The sequence below is a fragment of the Musca domestica genome, unplaced genomic scaffold (genome assembly GCF_030504385.1).
Source record: "Musca domestica strain aabys unplaced genomic scaffold, Musca_domestica.polishedcontigs.V.1.1 14, whole genome shotgun sequence".
Lineage (NCBI taxonomy): Eukaryota > Metazoa > Arthropoda > Insecta > Diptera > Muscidae > Musca > Musca domestica.
In genome coordinates, this window is record NW_026712192.1 from 169,695 (window position 1) to 190,112 (window position 20,418).

At 31.1% G+C, this 20,418-nt stretch overlaps 1 protein-coding gene across 9 annotated transcripts in view; it reads right to left on the bottom strand.

Annotated features, from left to right (window-relative positions):
• Positions 1-20,418, bottom strand: part of LOC101901288 (uncharacterized protein DDB_G0283357) — a 162,249-nt gene that overhangs the window by 49,513 nt on the left and 92,318 nt on the right. The gene's annotated exons all lie outside the window — the stretch shown is intronic.

Consider the following 20,418-nt stretch of genomic DNA (forward strand, 5'->3'; position numbering starts at 1 on the left):
ATTTTCTTTAATGGATTATTTTATTATTTGTATTTATCTTTTTATTGATATATATTTTTTTTAATTTAAAAATTTAAATTCTTTTTTATTTTTGTAATTTATTTATTACTTACGTTTTTATTTTTATTTTTTTATTTATTGATATTTTAATTTTATTTGATGGATTATTTTGAAAATTGAGATTTTGTACTTTTTTATTATTTGTTTATTTTTTTAATTATATTCATATTTTTTTAGTTTTTGTCATTTATTCATTTTTATTATTTTTTTTTTTGTTTATGTTTTTATTTCTTTCTTTTTATTCATATTTTTATTGATATTTTATTATTTTTGTTTACTGAATATTTTTTATTCTCTTATTATTTTTATTATTTTTATTTATTTTTTATTATTTTTATTTATTTTTTATTATTTTTATTTATTTTTTATTATTTTTATTTATTTTTTATTATTTTTATTTATTTTTTATTATTTTTATTTATGTTTTATTTTTTCTTTTGTTTGTGTTTCATTTATTTTTTATCATATATTTATTGATATTATTTTCATTAATGGATTATTTTGATTTTATTATTTTTGTCATTTAATTTTATAATTTAATTATTTTTTTAATGTTTTAACCTTTTTTATTCATCTATTTATAGATATTTTAGTTTTCTTTTAGGGATTACTTTGAAAATTGACATTTTGTAGTTTTTTATATTATTTCTTTTTATTTATATATTTATTCATCTTTTTGTTGATATTTTTTATTTTTAGTTTTTGTCATTTATTTATTTTTATTATTTTTTTGTTTATGTTTTTTATTCATATTTTTATTGATATTTTATTATTTTTGTTTAGTGGATAATTTATTATTTTTTTTTTGTATTTATTATTTGATAAAAATATTTTTTATTGATATAATTTTCTATTATGGATTATTTTATTTTTTTTTTTAATTTTGTCAATTATGTATTTAATTTCATTATTTTTTTGTTAATGTTTTTAACCTTTTTTATTCATCTATTTATTGATATTTTAATTTTCTTTAATGGATTATTTTGAAAATTTATATCATTAATTGTCATTTATTATTATTTTTGTAATTTTTTTATTCATTTGTCTATTTATATTTCATTTTTTTAATGAATTACTTAGAAAATGTAATTTTTATTATTTTTTAATATTTTCCTAAATTATGTTTAAATTTTATACTTTTTTTGTAATTTATTTATTTATATTTTTCGTTCATGTTGTTAGTTTTTTTATTTATAAATTTAATTATTTTTTAATTTTCTTCAATAGATCCTTTTGAAAATTTATATTTTTTAGGTTTTGTTATTTATTTACTTTTTTATTATTTATGTTTTTATTGATATTATGTTTTTTTTTAATGGATTATTTTGAAATTTTTTGTTTGTCATTTATTTTTTTATTTATTTATATTATGTTTTACATTATATTTTTAATATTTTTAATTTTCTTTTTATTTTATTCATCTTTTTATTGATATTATAATTTTCTTCAATGGATTATTTGAAAAATTTTATTAAAAGTTCTGCCCCACCGAACTTAGCTTATAATGTTTTTTTATTATCTTTTTGTTTGTTTTTCTTTTTTTACTTTTTGTTTATCTTTCATCATTTTAAAAAATGATATTAATTCTCTTTTGTCATTTATTATTATTTTTTATATTTTTATTCATTTATTTATAGATATTTCATTTTTTTTAATGTATTATTTTTAAAATTTAGATATGTTAGTTTTTCTCATTTATTTCTTAATTTTTTTTATTATTTTGTAATTATTTATTATTTTTTATTTATTTATTATTTTTACTTATTTTTTTTATTATTAGTTTTGTTTGTTTTTAATTTTTTTTATTTTTATTCATCTATTTAATATTTTTAATTTAATATATTTTTAATAATAATAAATTTGTAGTTCTTTAGTTTAGTTTTAGTTTAGTTCTTTTTTTATTATTTATCATTTATTAATTTTTATAATAATAATAAATATTATTTTTTTTTATTATGTTTTTATAAATATTTTTTATTTTTTTTTTCATCTAATTGTATTTTATTTTTAGAGCTTTCAAACTTATTTGTATTTGTTTTTAATATTTACTAAATTTTGAAAAAGGTTTTAATTACATTTATTTGTGTTTTCAATATTATTTTTATGTTTTTATATATATTTTTTTATTTTTATTCATCTATTTATATTTAATTTTTTAATGAATTATTTTTAAGATTTATATTTTTTTACATTTATATATTTTTTGTTTTTAATTTTTATTCATTTAATTATATTTTAATTTTTTAAAGAATTATTTTAAAGATATATTTTTTATTATTTGTCATTTATTTTTACAGCATTTAAAGATATTTTTATTTAGTTTTTAATGTCCACTAAAGTTCGAAAGATGCTTTTATTTAATCTATTTTTTGTATTTTCAATTTTTATTATGAATTTCTTTTTATTTTCCCCTTTTTATTTTCATTCATAATTCTTACTTGTTTTTTATTAATTAATTTATTTTTTTAACTTTTCAAAAAAGTGTAGAAATATAAAATATATTATTGTTTACATGTACGTTTTTTTTCTCTTTTTTTTTTGTTAAACAACAAATACTTGTTTTTAATAATTATTGTTTAAAGTTATTTATTTTGCGTTTGACATTTTTTGTTTTGCATTTGAATTGAAGAAGTCTGCATGTATTTGCTCATGTTTCGTTTTTTTTTGGTTATTTTTTGCTGTTTTGTTGTTGTCGTTGTTGTAGGTTTTTTTTTGCTGCTGCCAAAAAAAGAGACACTGTCGTTTTGTCAGCCAGCCAACCGCACACGCGAGCAACTTATTTACGAATGATTGCTATTTTTATTTAAAAACTTTAACAATGCTTAAGGTTTTTTGTTGTTCTTGTTGTTGTTAGGAATGTGTTATTTTTTTGCAACAACAACAGCAACAAAAAAAATAATTCTCAGTAGACGACAGACGAACGAACGACTAGCCAACAAACAACAAATCGAAATGCAATATTTTTTTTTTACTTTTCTTTAGGTATTTTTTAGGATTTTATTTTTTTGCTTTACTTTTTTCGTTTCTTTTCGTTTCGTTTGCATGTGAATGTCTTTGCAGCCGCCGCTGTTGTCGTGTGAACAGACACTGCCTTTGGTGTTGTTCTAAAACCACAATAAAGGCAGCCAGAAGGCAGCAACGACAACAACGCCAGTCATAAATGCAGCCGCAGTAGCAGCAGCAGCTGAGACACAAAACACCTTCATGGTGTCACTAACACAGCAAAAACACAACAAAAGCAAAAAAAAAAAAAAAAAAAAGAAAAGAGATCAAATCATCGTCAACGGTTTTATGGTGGGGAGACCCACTCCCCAAAAACCAACCAACCAACAAAACACACTCAAATCGCCATACGAGAGCCAAACACAAATGGCCTGGCTGATGATGAGGATGATTTTGGCATAACAATGAGAGCCAAACACAACACCCAAAGAACAATACCAACATTCCATGACCCATTCCCAGACGCCTCCTCCCCACCACTACCCCAAAACATCACAGCGAACAATTCCCAGCATGTGTTCTACGTCAATAATGATGATGATGTTGGTGGAGACGCCAGCCAACATTTTCAGACAACCTGGAAAAGACCTTAGCGACCGACAAAGTCAAAGCACTGAACAAAACAACAACAACAGCAAACATCGACAAATCTAAGTATATTTTTTTTCCTTTTGGTCAAAATACGTAAATGGCTCGAAGGAGCCAACTCTCCTTCCCTCTCTCTCCCCCTCTCCCATTTCGTATCCCAACGAACTTTAATCCATTTTAAACCCCATTGATGTTCGACGACGACGACAACGACAAGACCCAGTCCTCGTCAACAGTTTCATTTTTTCACACTTTGCTTTACAACAACAACAAATTCAGCAACACACAAAAGCTTATGTGGAGAGTCCCAACAAACCTGTGTAGTTGCCGCCAACAACAAACAACAATGCCGAAAAAGAGAGCCAACGTCTGAGAGGGTCTCTTTATTGAGTACTCAAACAAAAACAATTGCAATGATGACGGAGCGTAAAATTAATTGCATTCGTGCAAATTCTCATGCACATCTACTCTCGATTTAATGCTCTACCTCTCTCTCACACACTTCGTAAAAAAATAAATCCCAAAAAAGAGAGCGTGTTAAACAAAATTGCAGAGGATGTGGGGCTGCCATATGGGGAGGTTTCTGTTACAAAATTCTGATAATTATCAAATTTTTTTCGGGACAAGAGACTTCGAAAAATCTTAAAAAAAACTCTTCTATGATTAAAATACCTCTCGAGGGTCTTCTAAGTTTAGAAGGCCTTTGGAGGGTCTTCTATGTTTAGAAGAACTTCCAAAGATCCTCTATGTTAAGAAGACTTTTGGAGGGTCTTCTATGCTTTGAAGACCTTTCGAGGGTCTTCTAGGTTTGAAAGGCCTCTCGAGGGTCTTCTATGTTTAGAAGAGCTTTTATGTTTAGAAGACATTTTGAGGGTCTTCTAAGTTTGGAAGACCTCTCGGGGACCTTTCGAGGCCTCTCGAGGGTCTTCTATAATTAGAATGCCTCTCGAGGATCGTCTATATTTAGAAGACCTTTCGATGATCTTCTATGTTTAGAAGATCTTCCAATGGTCTTCAATGTTTAGAAGACCATCGGAAGGTCATCTATATTTATAAGACCTTTCTAAGGTTTTCTATATTTAGAAAACCTTTCGAGTGTCTTCTATGTTTAGAAGACCTTTCGAGGGTCTTCTAGGTTTAGATGATTTTTCGTGGGTCTTCTATTTTTAGAAGACCTTTCGTGGGTTTTCTACGTTCAGAAGACCTTTCGAGGGTCTTCTACGTTTAAAATACCTTCCGTTGTCTATGTTTATCAGACCATTCGATGGGTCTTCTATGTTTAACAGAACTTTCGACGGGTTTTCTATCTTAAGAAGACATTCCGAAGTTCTTCCATTTTTTGAAGACCTTCCGAGGGCTATGTATGTTTAGAAGGCCTCCCGAGGGTCTTCTATGTTTAGAAAACCTTTGAAGGGTCTTCTATGTTCAGAAGACCTTTCGAGGGTTTTGTAAGTTCACAAGACCTTTCAAAGGTCTTTTATGTTCAGAAGACCTTCCGAGGGTATTCTATGTTTAGAAGACCTTCCGAGGGTTTTCTAAGTTAAGAAGACCTCTCGAGGGTCTTCTAAATTTAAAAGACCTTCCTGAAATTTTCGAGGGTCTTTCTATGTTTAGAAGACCTTTCGAGAGTCTTCTATGGTCAGAAGATCTTCCGGGGGTCTTCTATGTTTGGAAGACCTCTCGAGGGACTTCTATGTTGAGAAGACCTCTCAAGGGTCTTCTATATTTAGGAGACCTTTTGAGTGTCTTCTGTGTTAAAAATACCTTCCGAGGGTCATCTATGTTTTGAATACCTTCCGAGGGGCTTCTATGTTTAGAAGATCCTCTGAGGGTCATCTACGTTTATAAGACCTTCCGAGCTTCTTCTATGTTTAGAAGACTTTCCGAGTGCCTTCCATATTTAGAAGACCTCTCAAGGGTCTTCTATATTTAGGAGACCTTTTGAGTGTCTTCTATATTTAGGAGTTTAAAAGACCTTCCTGAGTTTAAAAGACCTTCCTGAAATTTTCGAGGGTCTTTCTATGTTTAGAAGACCTTTCGAGAGTCTTCTATGGTCAGAAGATCTTCCGGGGGTCTTCTATGTTTAGAAGACCTCTCGAGGGACTTCTATGTTGAGAAGACCTCTCAAGGGTCTTCTATATTTAGGAGACCTTTTGAGTGTCTTCTGTGTTAAAAATACCTTCCGAGTGTATTTTATGTTTTGAACACCTTCCGAGGGGCTTCTATGTTTAGAAGATCCTCTGAGGGTTTTCTACGTTTATAAGACCTTCCGAGCTTCTTCTATGTTTAGAAGACTTTCCGAGTGCCTTCCATATTTAGAAGACCTCCTGAGTGTCTTCTATGTTTAGAAGACCTTTCGGGGGTCTTCTAAGTTTAAAATACCTTCCGAGGATCTTCTATGTTTATAAGAATTTTCGAGGGTCTTCCATGTTTAGAAGACCTTCCGAGGGCTTTTTATGTTCAGGAGATTTTCCGAGGGTCTTCTATGTTTACCTTTTGAGTGTCTTCTGTGTTAAAAATACCTTCCGAGGGTCTTCTATGTTTTGAATACCTTCCGAGGGGCTTCTATGTTTAGAAGATCCCGTGAGGGTCTTCCACGTTTATAAGACCTTCCAAGCTTCTTCTATGTTTAGAAGACCTTCCGAGTGCCTTCCATATTTAGAAGACCTCCTGAATGTCTTCTATGTTTAGAAGACCTTTCGGGAGTCTTCTAAGTTTAAAATACCTTCCGAGGATCTTCTATGTTTAGAAGAACTTTCGAGGGTCTTCTATGTTTAGAAGACATTCCGAAGGTCTTCCATTTTTTGAAGACCTTCCGAGGGCTATGTATGTTTAGAAGACCTCCCGAGGGTCTTCTAAGTTCATAAGACCTTACAAAGGTTTTCTATGTTCAGAAGACCTTCCGAGGCTATTCTATGTTTAGAAGACCTTCCAAAAGGCTCCTATGTTTAAAAGACTTTTCATGGGTCTTCTGTGCCCAGAAGACCTTCCAGGGGCCTTCTATGTTTAGAAGACCTTCCAAGGATCTTCTTTGTTTAGAAGTTTCTATATTTTTAAAAGACCTTCTAGGGTCTTCTAAGTTTAGAAGGCCTTTCAAAGGTCTTCTATGTTCAGAAGACCAGACCCTCGGAAGTTTAGAAGACCGTTTGAAGGTCTTCCATGTTCAGAAGAACTATGTTTAGGAAACCTCTCGTGGCTTATTAATGTTTTTAAGAGCTTCCGAGGCCTTATGTTCAGGAAATTTTTCAAGGGTTTTCTGAGTTTAGAATACCTTCCGGGAATTTTCGAGGGTCTTCTATGTTCAGAAGACGTTTCGAGAGTCTTCTATGGTTAGAAGAGGGTTCTCTATATTTAAATGAGCTTCCGAGTGTCTTATATGTTTACAAGACCTTACGAGTGTCTTCTACATTTAAAAATTCTTCCGGGGATCTTTAATAACCTCAACAATCTGGCAACTCTTGCGTACCCAAAAACAATTGACTACATTGCCTCATTGACATGTTTTCATAGCTCTTCGCTCCTTTGGTTGCGGTTGTGGCATGATGTGCAGCCACGTTGTTTCATGTGGCACCTACACACCGCTCAGCTACTGAGCGGCAGTTGACACATAAAGGATAATCTGTTAAGCGGTGTAGGTGTGTTGGTATGCGTGTGTGTGTGTCTGTTCACATTTGCAAAATAACTGGGGAAGAAATGTCTTTGTTCAAAACAAAACTCGACTCTTTACAATGTCTCTCACATGGTTCGGAGAATTTTTTTTAAAGAGAATGTTTCCAGTCCTGAGAGCAGAGCAAAAGTTTACATGAGTTTTGTGTTTTTTTTTTTTTGGTAGATATGTAGGTAGGTAGCTATGTATAAGGCACGAGGTCGTTAAGGTAAATGCCATGTGATTAGAAAACGTTAACTGTGCAAATGCACTTAGCACTTCAAACTCATGCAAGCAAGGCTGGCTGGGCAATAGAAAGAAATCCAGTGAGAAATGCCAAAGGAGAGAGAGAGGGGGAATGGGGGAGGTAGGCATTCAGCACATAGGGCTAGAATGATGTCTCATTTGTTTAATCGAGTGGGTGTTGTTTTTGTTGCTGTTGCATGTTTGCACACATAAGACGAATGCGTCAGTGAAAAGAAATAACAACAGCACAACACCAAAGAATAGCTGTGCAATAAATCGTTCAACCTGGCAAACGAACCTGACGGCAATAACAATAACTTTTGTGTAAAAACGCATACACACACACACAGCGGCACAAAACACTGCAAAAAATACGACCAACACTTCGACAAGTTAGTTAAGTTAATCGCCGCATGCCTTGCACACGAGAGCGTAATAAAATATCTAAAAATAACTGTTTTTATTGACGACAACAAAAACAACAACAAGGCATACTGATGATGATGATGAATGGAGGAGAACAGTGAATCGTGCGATTCACTGTGTTTGCATGTGTGTGTGCGAGAGAGAGGGAGGGTGTGGGACGGGTGAGTAGCCAAATGTAAGTGCATTGTTTTACTTGTGCAAAATATACATCCAGCCAGGACAACAACAACAACAACCCGTCATGCAAGCACTGAACATTTAGAACACAATGACGACGCATGTCGTTGAACGTTTCCTTTCATCAAAGGGTATATACGTGGATTTTAGGAGAACGCATGATTTACCTGCAGCGAAGACTCCTTTTTGTGTAAATTGAAATAAAAATTAGCATACGATGGGATTTATCCAACCCTGGATAATGTATCTAAGTTATATGAACAGCATGGATATATTGTATCTAGGTTATCTCGTATGGATGAAAAATGTATCTACACTATGAATCCCCGTTATCTAAACATGGAGGATAATGTGGCTACATATCACGGATAATGTATCTACACTTTTTCTATGCAATGGAAAATGTATCTACACTATTCTAAAACCATGGATAATGCATCTACATTAGCCAAGTGTCATGGAAAATGTATCTACATCACCCAATTACTGCGGATAAAGTATCTACATTATCTAAACACAATGGAAAATGTATCTATACTATTTAAATACAAAGAAAACAGTATCTACATTATCTAAACACAACGAAAAATGTATCTACACCTTTTCAACGCAATGGAAAATGTATCTACTACATTCTAAAACATGGAAAATGTATCTACACTATTTAAACAAAAAGAAAAAAGTATCTACATTATCTAAACACAAAGAAAAAAGTATCTACAATATTTCTGCGCAATGGAAAATGTATCTACTCCATTCTAAAACATGGAAAATGTATCTACATTATCCATGTATCATGAAAAATGTATCTACATCTCGGATTATGTAACTAGACTATATAAAATATAATAGAAAATGTATCTATAGCTTTCAAATGCCACAAATTATGTATCCACGCTATTTAAACGCAAAGAAAAATGTATCTACACTATAACAAAACCACGGATTATGTATCTACAGTATCAAAATGTCATGAAAAATGTATCTATATCACGAATACTGTAGCTGGAGTATCTAAACACAACAGAAAATGTATCTACAGCAATCAAATGACACAGGTAATGTATCTACATTATCTAAACACAGAGAAAAATGTATCTGCTCTATACCAACACCAAGGATAATGTATCTACATTATCCAAGTATCGTAAAAAGTGTATCTACATCACCCAACAAGTACGGATAATGTATGTAAATTATCTAAGCACAATGGAAAATGTATCTACACTATACCCACACTACGGATAATGTATCTCCACTATGCAAGTTTCACGAAAAATGCATTAACATAATTCAAATACCACGGATAATGTATCTACAGTATCTAGACACAAAAGAAGTTGTATCTGGAACATTCTAAAACCACGGATAATGTATCTACTCTATCCAAATGTCCTGATAAATGCATCTACATCAGTCAATTACCACGATCAATGTATCTACATTATCTAAACACAATGGAAAATGTATCTACATCATTCAAATACCACTGTTGATTTATCTACATTATCTAAACACAATGGAAAATGTATCTACACTATTCTAAAACCACGGATAATGTATCTAGATTATCGAAAACAATGAAAAAAGTATCTCCATCTTTCAAATACAACGAATGATGTATCTACATTATTCAAACACACGGAAAATTGTATCTACGCCATCTAAACAAAATAGAAAATGTATCTACATTATCCAAGTGTTATGAAAAATGTATCTACATCACCCAACAGCTGCGGATAATCTATCAACATTATCTAAACCTAGCGAAAATGTATCTACACTATCTGCACACTATGAAAGATGTATCTACGCTAGAACAAAACCATGGATAATGTATCTGCATTATCCAAGTATCATAAAAAGTGTATCTACATCAATCAACCACCATGGATAACTAATCTACCTTATCTAAACACAATGAAAAATGTATTTACACTATTTCAGAACCACAGATAATGTATCTACACTATCTTAATACAATGGAAAATGTATCTACTCTATTCAAAAACCCCGGATAATGTATCTACATCATTCTGAACCATGGATAATATATCTATATTACCAAGTGCCATAAAAAGTGTATCTACATCAGCCAATTACCACGAATAATGGATCTACATTATCTAAACACAATAGAAAATGTATCTACATCATCCAAGTTTCATGAAAAATTTATCTACATCACCCAACAGCTGCGGATAATCCATCTATATTATCTAAACCCAACGAAAATGTATCTACACTATCTGAACACCATGAAAAATTTATCTACGCTAGAACAAAACCATGGATAATGTATCTGCATTATCCAAGTATCATAAAAAGTGTATCTACATCAATCAACCATCACGGATAACTTATCTACATTATCTAAAGACAATGGAAAATATATCTACACTATTTCAGAACCACAGTTAATGTATCTACACTATCTAAACACAATGGAAAATGTATCTACATCATTCTAAACCACGGATAATGTATCTACATCATTCTAAACCACGAATAATGTATCTATATTACTCAAGTGTAATGAAAATTGTATCTACATTATGTAAACACACAGAAAAATTTATCTACGGCATCTAAACACAATGGAAAATGTATCTAAATTATCTAAGTGTCATGAAAAATGTACCCACATCACCTAACTGCTGTGGATAATCTATTTACATAATCTAAATCCAAAGAAAAATGTATCTACACTATCTTAGCACAATAAAAAATGTATCTACATCACCCAAATCCCATGGATAATGTATCTACATTATCTCAACACAATGGAAAATGTATCTACATCATTCAAATGCCACGATTAATGTATCTACATTATCTAAACACAATGGAAAATGTATCTACGTTATCTTAACGCAATGGATAATGTATGTTTGCTATATCAACACTAAGCAAACACTGCGGATATTGTATCTACACTATAAAAGTGCCGAAGATAATGTATCTATTTCATCCAAACACGATAGATAATGTCCATTCTTCATAGATAATATATCTATATTACCAAAATAAAATGGATAATGTATCTAAATTATCCAAACAATATCAATAATGTATCTAAGTCACACATAATATATCTCTGTTATCCATACAATATGGATAATGTATCTATAACATACAAACATAACGGATATATTATCTATACGAACCCAGCCCTATGAAAAATGTATCTACATTATCCAAACACTGTGTATAATGTATCTCGAGCAAGGATATTGTATCTACGTTATCCAAACGTAACAAATAATATATCTACATTACCAATACATCCTCAATTAACTATATGTAATATCCAAACATCATATATATGATGACTTATCTAAATTATCTAAACTATTATCTACGAAATATATCCATGACATTTTCACAAGCCAACGCATGACGCAATTGCTTTTCTTCTGTTGCTTTTTAAACAATTAGTCCTACTACGTGACATAGCCCACGAACTGCCCACAACAAATGAATTATTCCACGCACGCACACACACACACACACTCGACCACTACTCAATTATCCTTTGAATAAGTTAAACGTCAGCATGGTCATGTAGTAGAAAAAAACAAAAATTCAAATCCCGACGAACGCGCATATGCTGCTTGCTCTTCATTCACAATAAGTGACCGCAGGCTAAAAATAGATTTCCATTATAATAGCCAGGGATGGACAAGAGCACTACATACAACACGTTCAATTTGCAAAATAAAAGCCAAACTAGAACAACAAAAACAACAAATTTAGAGGTGTACTTTGTGACCAAGAGAGACGAAGAGGAGAGGAGCCTAGTTTGGGGGAGGGGAATATCCAATACATGGGTATGGAATTATTCGGTATCTGGCATGGCATGTTTATCGCATTTTCGAATGCACATCACGTGGATGGATTTGGTGTAGTGCAAAAATTTAAGTGTGTGTGGGTTATAAAGGATTTGCTTTTTTGCAAAGACATTTATCTATGTGGGAATTTGGGCGGTATTACAGTTAGATGTTCAGGAAAATAATAGGGGATTTTCAATTTAAAAAAGATTAACCAATGAAATTATATCATAATGTATTTACATTGTGTAAACAGAGAGGAAAATGTATCTATACTATTTCAAAATCAGGGATAATGAATATACTTTATCTAAACGCAATGGGAATTGAATCTACATTATTCAAATACCACAGATAATGTATCTACATTATCCAAATGTCATGAGAAATGTATCTACAACTCTCAATTACGACGGATAATGTATCTACATTATCTAAACACTAAGAAAAATGTATCTATACTATCCCATCGCAATGGAAAATGTATCTGCACTATCCCAACACAATGGAAAATGTATCTATAGTATCTAAACCCAACGGAGAAAGCATCTAAATTATTTAAGTGCCACTGATAATGTATCTATATTATCTAAACACAGAGGAAAATGTATCTACACTATTCCAAGACCATGGGTAAAGTATCTACATTATCTAAAAGCAATGGAAAATGTATCTACACTATACCAAACCCATTGATAAAGTATCTACATTATTAAAACACAATGGATAACGTATCTACATTATCTAAACACAGAGGAAAATGTATCTACACTACTCCAAGACCACGGATAAAGTATCTACATTATCCAAAGACATTGGAAAATGTATCTACATTACACCAAACCTATTGATAAAGTATCTACAATATTAAAACACAATGGATAACGTATCTACATTATCTAAACACAGAGGAAAATGTATCTACACTATTCCAAGACCACGGATAAAGTATCTACATTATCCAAAGACATTGGAAAATGTATCTACGTTATACCAAACCCATTGATAAAGTATCTACATTATTAAAACACAATGGATAACGTATCTACATTATCTAAACACAGAGGAAAATGTATCTACACTATTCCAAGACCACGGATAAAGTATCTGCATTATCCAAAGACATTGGAAAATGTATCTACGTTATACCAAACCCATTGATAAAGTATCTACATTATTAAAACACAATGGATAACGTATCTACATTATCTAAACACAGAGGAAAATGTATCTACACTATTCCAAGACCACGGATAAAGTATATACATTATCCAAAGACATTGGAAAATGTATCTACATTATACCAAACCTATTGATAAAGTATCTACAATATTAAAACACAATGGATAACGTATCTACATTATCTAAACACAGAGGAAAATGTATCTACACTATTCCAAGACCACGGATAAAGTATCTACATTATCCAAAGACATTGGAAAATGTATCTACATTATACCAAACCCATTGATAAAGTATCTACATTATTAAAACACAATGGATAACGTATCTACATTATCTAAACACAGAGGAAAATGTATCTACACCATTCCAAGACTATGGATAAAATATCTACATTATCCAAAGACATTGGAAAATGTATCTACATTATACCAAACCCATTGATAAGGTATCTACTTTATTAAAACACAATGGATGACGTATCTACATTATCTAAACACAGAGGAAAATGTATCTACACTATTCCAAGACCACGAATAAAGTATCTACATTATCCAAAGACATTGGAAAATGTATCTACATTATACCAAACCCATTGATAAAGTATCTACATTATTAAAACACAATGGATGACGTATCTACATTATCTAAACACAGAGGAAAATGTATCTACACTATTCCAATACCACGGATAAAGTATCTACATTATCCAAAGACATTGGAAAATGTATCTACATTATACCAAACCCATTGATAAAGTATCTACATTATTAAAACACAAAAGATAACGTATCTACATTATCTAAACACAGAGGAAAATGTATCTACACTATTCCAAGACCACGAATAAAGTATCTACATTATCCAAAGACATTGGAAAATGTATCTACATTATACCAAACCCATTGATAAAGTATCTACATTATTAAAACACAATGGATAACGTATCTACACTATTCCAAGACCACGGATAAAGTATCTGCATTATCCAAAGACAATGGAAAATGTATCTACCTTATACCAAACCCATTGATAAAGTATCTACATTATCAAAACACAGTGGATAACGTATCTGCATTATCTAAACACAGAGGAAAATGTATCTACACTATTCCAAGACCACGGATAAAGTATCTACATTATCCAAAGACATTGGGAAATGTATCTACACTATACCAAACCCATGGATAAAGTATCTGCATTATTAAAACACAATGGATAACGTATCTACACTATTCCAAGACCACGGATAAAGTATCTACAATATCCAAAGACATTGGAAAATGTATCTACATTATACCAAAACCCATTGATAAAGTATCTACATTATTAAAACACAATGGAAAACACAGAGGAAAATGTATCTACACTATTCCAAGACCACGGATAAAGTATATACATTATCCAAAGACATTGGAAAATGTATCTACATTATACCAAACCTATTGATAAAGTATCTACAATATTAAAACACAATGGATAACGTATCTACATTATCTAAACACAGAGGAAAATGTATCTACACTATTCCAAGACCACGGATAAAGTATCTACATTATCCAAAGACATTGGAAAATGTATCTACATTATACCAAACCCATTGATAAAGTATCTACATTATTAAAACACAATGGATAACGTATCTACATTATCTAAACACAGAGGAAAATGTATCTACACCATTCCAAGACTACGGATAAAATATCTACATTATCCAAAGACATTGGAAAATGTATCTACATTATACCAAACCCATTGATAAGGTATCTACTTTATTAAAACACAATGGATGACGTATCTACATTATCTAAACACAGAGGAAAATGTATCTACACTATTCCAAGACCACGAATAAAGTATCTACATTATCCAAAGACATTGGAAAATGTATCTACATTATACCAAACCCATTGATAAAGTATCTACATTATTAAAACACAATGGATGACGTATCTACATTATCTAAACACAGAGGAAAATGTATCTACACTATTCCAATACCACGGATAAAGTATCTACATTATCCAAAGACATTGGAAAATGTATCTACATTATACCAAACCCATTGATAAAGTATCTACATTATTAAAACACAAAAGATAACGTATCTACATTATCTAAACACAGAGGAAAATGTATCTACACTATTCCAAGACCACGAATAAAGTATCTACATTATCCAAAGACATTGGAAAATGTATCTACATTATACCAAACCCATTGATAAAGTATCTACATTATTAAAACACAATGGATAACGTATCTACATTATCTAAAAACAGAGGAAAATGTATCTACATTATCTAAACACAGAGGAAATTGTATCTACATTATATAAACATAGAGGAAAATGTATCTACACTATACCAAAACCACGGATAAAGCATCTACTTTATCAAAACACAATGGATAACGTATCTACATTATTTAAATAAAACGAAACACAGAGGAAAATGTATCTACATTATCTAAACACAAAGGAAATTGTATCTACACCATTCCAAAACCTAGGATAATGTATCTACACTATACCAAACCCACGGAAAAGATATATACTTTATCAAACCCCAATGGAAATTGTGGCTTCACTATACCAAACCCACGGATAAGGTATCTACATTATCAAAACACAATGGATAACGTATCTACACTATTCCAAGACCACGGATAAAGTATCTACATTATCTAAGTACAAAGGGAAATGTATATACACCATTCTAAAACCAAGGATAATGTATCTACACTATACTAGAACCAGGGATAAAGTATCTACATTATTTTAACGCTATGGAAAATGTATACACACTATACCAAACCCACGGATAAAGTATCTACATTATCAAGACACAAAGGAAAATGTATCTACACCATTACGAAACCTCGAATAATGAATCTACACTATATAAGAACCACGGATAAGTATCTACATTACCAAAACACATTGGAAAATATATCTACTTTATTCAAATATCACGGATAATGTATCTTCATTATCCAAATGTCATGAAAAATTTATCTACAACACTCAACTACCACGGATAATGTATCTACATTACCTAAACACAATGAAAAATTTATTTACACATACATTTTTTTTGTTTCCAATACTAAATTCGTTTGAATAACAAAAAAAAATCGAGTATTTAAAATTATTATCGCTCTAACCCACTGCCACACTAATTAAACGGCTCATTTAAATAACAACACCAAGAACAAAATTTGGAATAGCTAAACCGATATTTTCGTTTAACGGTAATTAGTTTCAAAACAGTGAAGATAACAAAAAACAGTTGTTATTGTTGGTTGTCTAAATGTCGTTAGCCAAACAGTCAGTGCTTCTGTTCCCAAGCACTTGCCAACAACAAAAATTTATTGATTATGTGTTTGTTGTTGTTAGTTTTCGAACTTCAAGTGTTATCTTCAGAAACACAAAAAAATAGAAAAAAAAAAAAAAAAACAACTGTCAAATCAAACAGCTGTTTAATGTCAATAAATGTAAGTGACACAAGTCGTTAAGAATACTCACTGATAGAAAGAAAGAAGAGGGGAAGTGAAATGCAAGCAATGCCGAAAGAAAGTAAATGAGGCCAACCACCAGACACAAATGTAAACGTCTATCTGTCTGGTTGACCGACAGAGCACCCACCCGGTAACAAATGCTCAACAGAAAAAAACCTCCTCATCTTCTGTTTTGTCGCCACCGAAAAGTGCAATGAACACGTGTGTGCGGCAGCATTAGAGAACGTTGATAAAATAAGTGCACGGTGATAGGAAGCGTAGATAAGATAAAATATAAAGGAGTAGAAACAAAAACACAAAACAGAAATCAATTTGTAGGGGGCGTTTTTAAGGTCTGTGGGATTTACTACCAATACCTAGAAGAGCGGGAGGTTCATTTCGGCTAGTGTTAGAGATAAAGAGAAGGGAGGGTAGGGGGAGAGGAAATATTTGGGGTTGCACTTGGATAGTGTTAGTGGGTATCATAAATTTTCCAAATTCAGAAAACGGAAGTAGTTGAAAACAAACAATAATAATAAATCAAAAATTTCTAATTATTATATTTTTTTTGGGCTTGATTGTTTTCCTCGAAAAAACTCAAAACACTTGTTGCTAGCAAAACATAGATACATGAATCCACATTTTATAGCTCTAAATCTTACCTTAAAACCAGAAATTAAAAAATACTAGCAACACATTTTAGGGGTAAAGTCGTACTTCATATAAGAGTCTATGCAAAATTCTCCTACAAAACATTATTTTTAAAAGATAACGTCAAAGGTAAACATATTCCGCATCAAATTTCACTCTAAGTCACCAAATAAAAGATCTCTGTACTTCCATTATATACCATGAAAATATTTGAATTAAATTTGCCAAAAAAAAAAAGAAAAAATATTTCCATCGTTTTTCATGATTTTTTTCGGTCTCTTTTCGAGTTGGCGCATGAAAATAACACAAAACTTTGTTGTAGACAAAAAGTTTCAAAAGAGGAAATATTCTACACCGAATTTCACTATGAGTCTCAGAATAAATAATATATCTAGGTGTAATAGTTATAGAGGAAATTTCACTCAAAATTTAAACATTAAAAGGGGGGAAATTATATGCTGACGTTTTTGCCTATTAATTAATTGACTCAATCTGAGTCAAAATCTCCCTTAATACAGCATTTTTCGGAGCAAGAGTCAAAAGAAGAAATATTCTAGATTTGATTTCATCAAGAGTCTCTGAAGAACAGAAATGCGTAAACTTAATGTGGACCATAGAAAAAATATCATAAATTTTGATTTATAAAAATTTAATCTTTATTTTCGGCAAATTTATCACTTTTTCCAAATTTGCTGAAAATTATATTTAAATTTCACTGACAATCGCCAATTTGAAGTGTAGGTAACTCAAAGTGGATTTGATAATAATCGGTTAGTAGATCAAATCTAGACCAAAAGTATATTGGGTTCTCTAGTCAAAACTTTTTTGGTGCCCCTCATATAGCCTTAACTTAAAGGAACCGTAATATTGATGATATATATTTTTTTTAATTTTAATTTTTTTAATATTAATTTTAGAAATTTCTTATGTTCAGAGACTCATAATGAAATTTGTTCTAGAACATTTCTTCCTTTGACACTTTCCTCAAAAAATGCAGTATTATGGGAGATTTTGACTCAGATGGGAAACGTGTAAAAAAAAACCCTCAAAAAATTTTCACATATATTTTCTTATTTTAATGTATAAAGTTCGAATGTAATTTTCTTAGAAACTATAGTACTTAGATATACACTGGTGGCCAAAACTAAAGCAACTGAAATTACAAGGAGAATGAATGCCCTGTAACTTTTTCAAAAATTAAGAAAATGAGAAAGTTTTTCTTGTTTTAAATTAGGTACTTTATTCACTTTTTAAAAACCTAAAACATAAAACCAAAATTCATTTTTATATAAAAAATAATGTTTGGTAAAGTCAATTAACCCGATTTTGGCTTGGACAAAACAAAAGCAACTCTGTTGTACATTCATATAACCGCTGCAATTTCAGTGGTTTTTACTGTGATATTTATCGCTTTTTGCTTCCTTCGACAATTTCGCTTGTCATAAATCCTTTTTGAGAAGTTTTTTACAACAGCATATGTTTTTCTTTTCGTTTTTTAAGTACTGCCCAAAAAAATTTTAAAAATGGCTAGAAGCAAATACAGTACCTGAATAAAACAGCAAATTATCAGTGACTATCAAAACAACATATCACAGAAAATGATTTCCGAGAAATATTTCATAAATATTTATGTGATTTCATAATTATTTCTGTATACTAAGTCGGTTTTTTGAAACTGGATCAGTAGTAACAGTCCATAACGGATGAAGGCCGTGAAGAACTTCAGCCGGCACTGATCCACATATTGTGAGAGAAATAAAAAACAACTAATTAAGAGTTCAACTGGATTGGTGAGAGAGCAATCATTGGATATAAGCTCGAGATCAGTGCGTAGACGAGTAGTGGCAGCTGGTCTGGATGCCCGTAAGACATCAAAAAACTATTTATATCTGAAAAAATCAAAAAGGCTTTCGGAGACGATAATATTAAGTGGAATCAAGCTCAATGGAAAAAAACATTATTTCTGGGATGAGTCTACGTTTCATATTAAAGGCTTAGACGTGAAAAATTTTACGGTGAGAAGACCAAAAAATGAAGGACTCAAGCCGCAGTGTTGCACAGGTACAGTGAAGCATGAGGGAGGGTCAAAAATGGCGTGGCGCTGTTTTTCTTTCTATGGACTTGGGCCTATCCATAAAATAAAGGAAGTTGTGGATCGGTTTGTTTACAAAGATATGTTGGACATCACGTTGTTCCCTTACGCTGAGTAAAATATTCGGCTGATTTGGGTGTTTCAACATGACAATGATCCCAAACTTGTATCAAAACTTGTCAAATATTGGTTGCGTTAGTCAAAAATTTATGTTTTGTTATGGCCGGCACAATCACCTGACCTAAACTCCTTAGAAAACCTTTGGAGTATCGTAGATAGGAAGATCAAGAGAGATTCGGAAATAAATAAGCACAACATTTTCTAAAGCACACCCAAAGATCAAATTGAGCGTGTTATAGATTCAATGCCTCGTAGGTGTGCAGCTGCTATCAAAAATAATGGTTATGCTATCGACCACTAGCCAAAATTTAATTATTTTAAAATAAAAAATCAAAAGTTGCTTTAGTTTTGACCAAGCAAAAATTGGGTCATTTTAGTTTTCCACATATTATTTTTCGTTCAAAATTATTTTTGTATTTTTATTTTTAGTTTCTTAAAAGTGAATTAAACCCCTCATTTAAAACTAGAAAAATAATTACGCTTTGTTTATTTTTGTAAAAGTTACAGGACATTTATTGTCTTTGCTATTTAAGTTGCTTTAGTTTTGGCCACCAGTGTATAGTTTATTTAGAGACTTATAGTGAAATTTGGTCCAGATTATTTCTTCTTTTGAAACTTTCCGCCTAAAACGAATTTTTATGTCCCTTTCATGCATCCAATCGAAAAAGAACGAAAAAAAAAAATAAGATATATTTTCGCGTTTTTTTTTTTCGAACATTTAAAACAATTATTTCCATGATATGTAATGGCACTAGAGATTTCCTTTCTTTGGTGACCTATAGTGAAATTTGATGCAGGATATTTTTGTCTTTGGGGCCATCCTTGTAAACTTATGTTTTGTAGGAGAATTTGGCATAAACTCATAAGAAGTACGATTTTAAAATGTGCTTTTGATAATT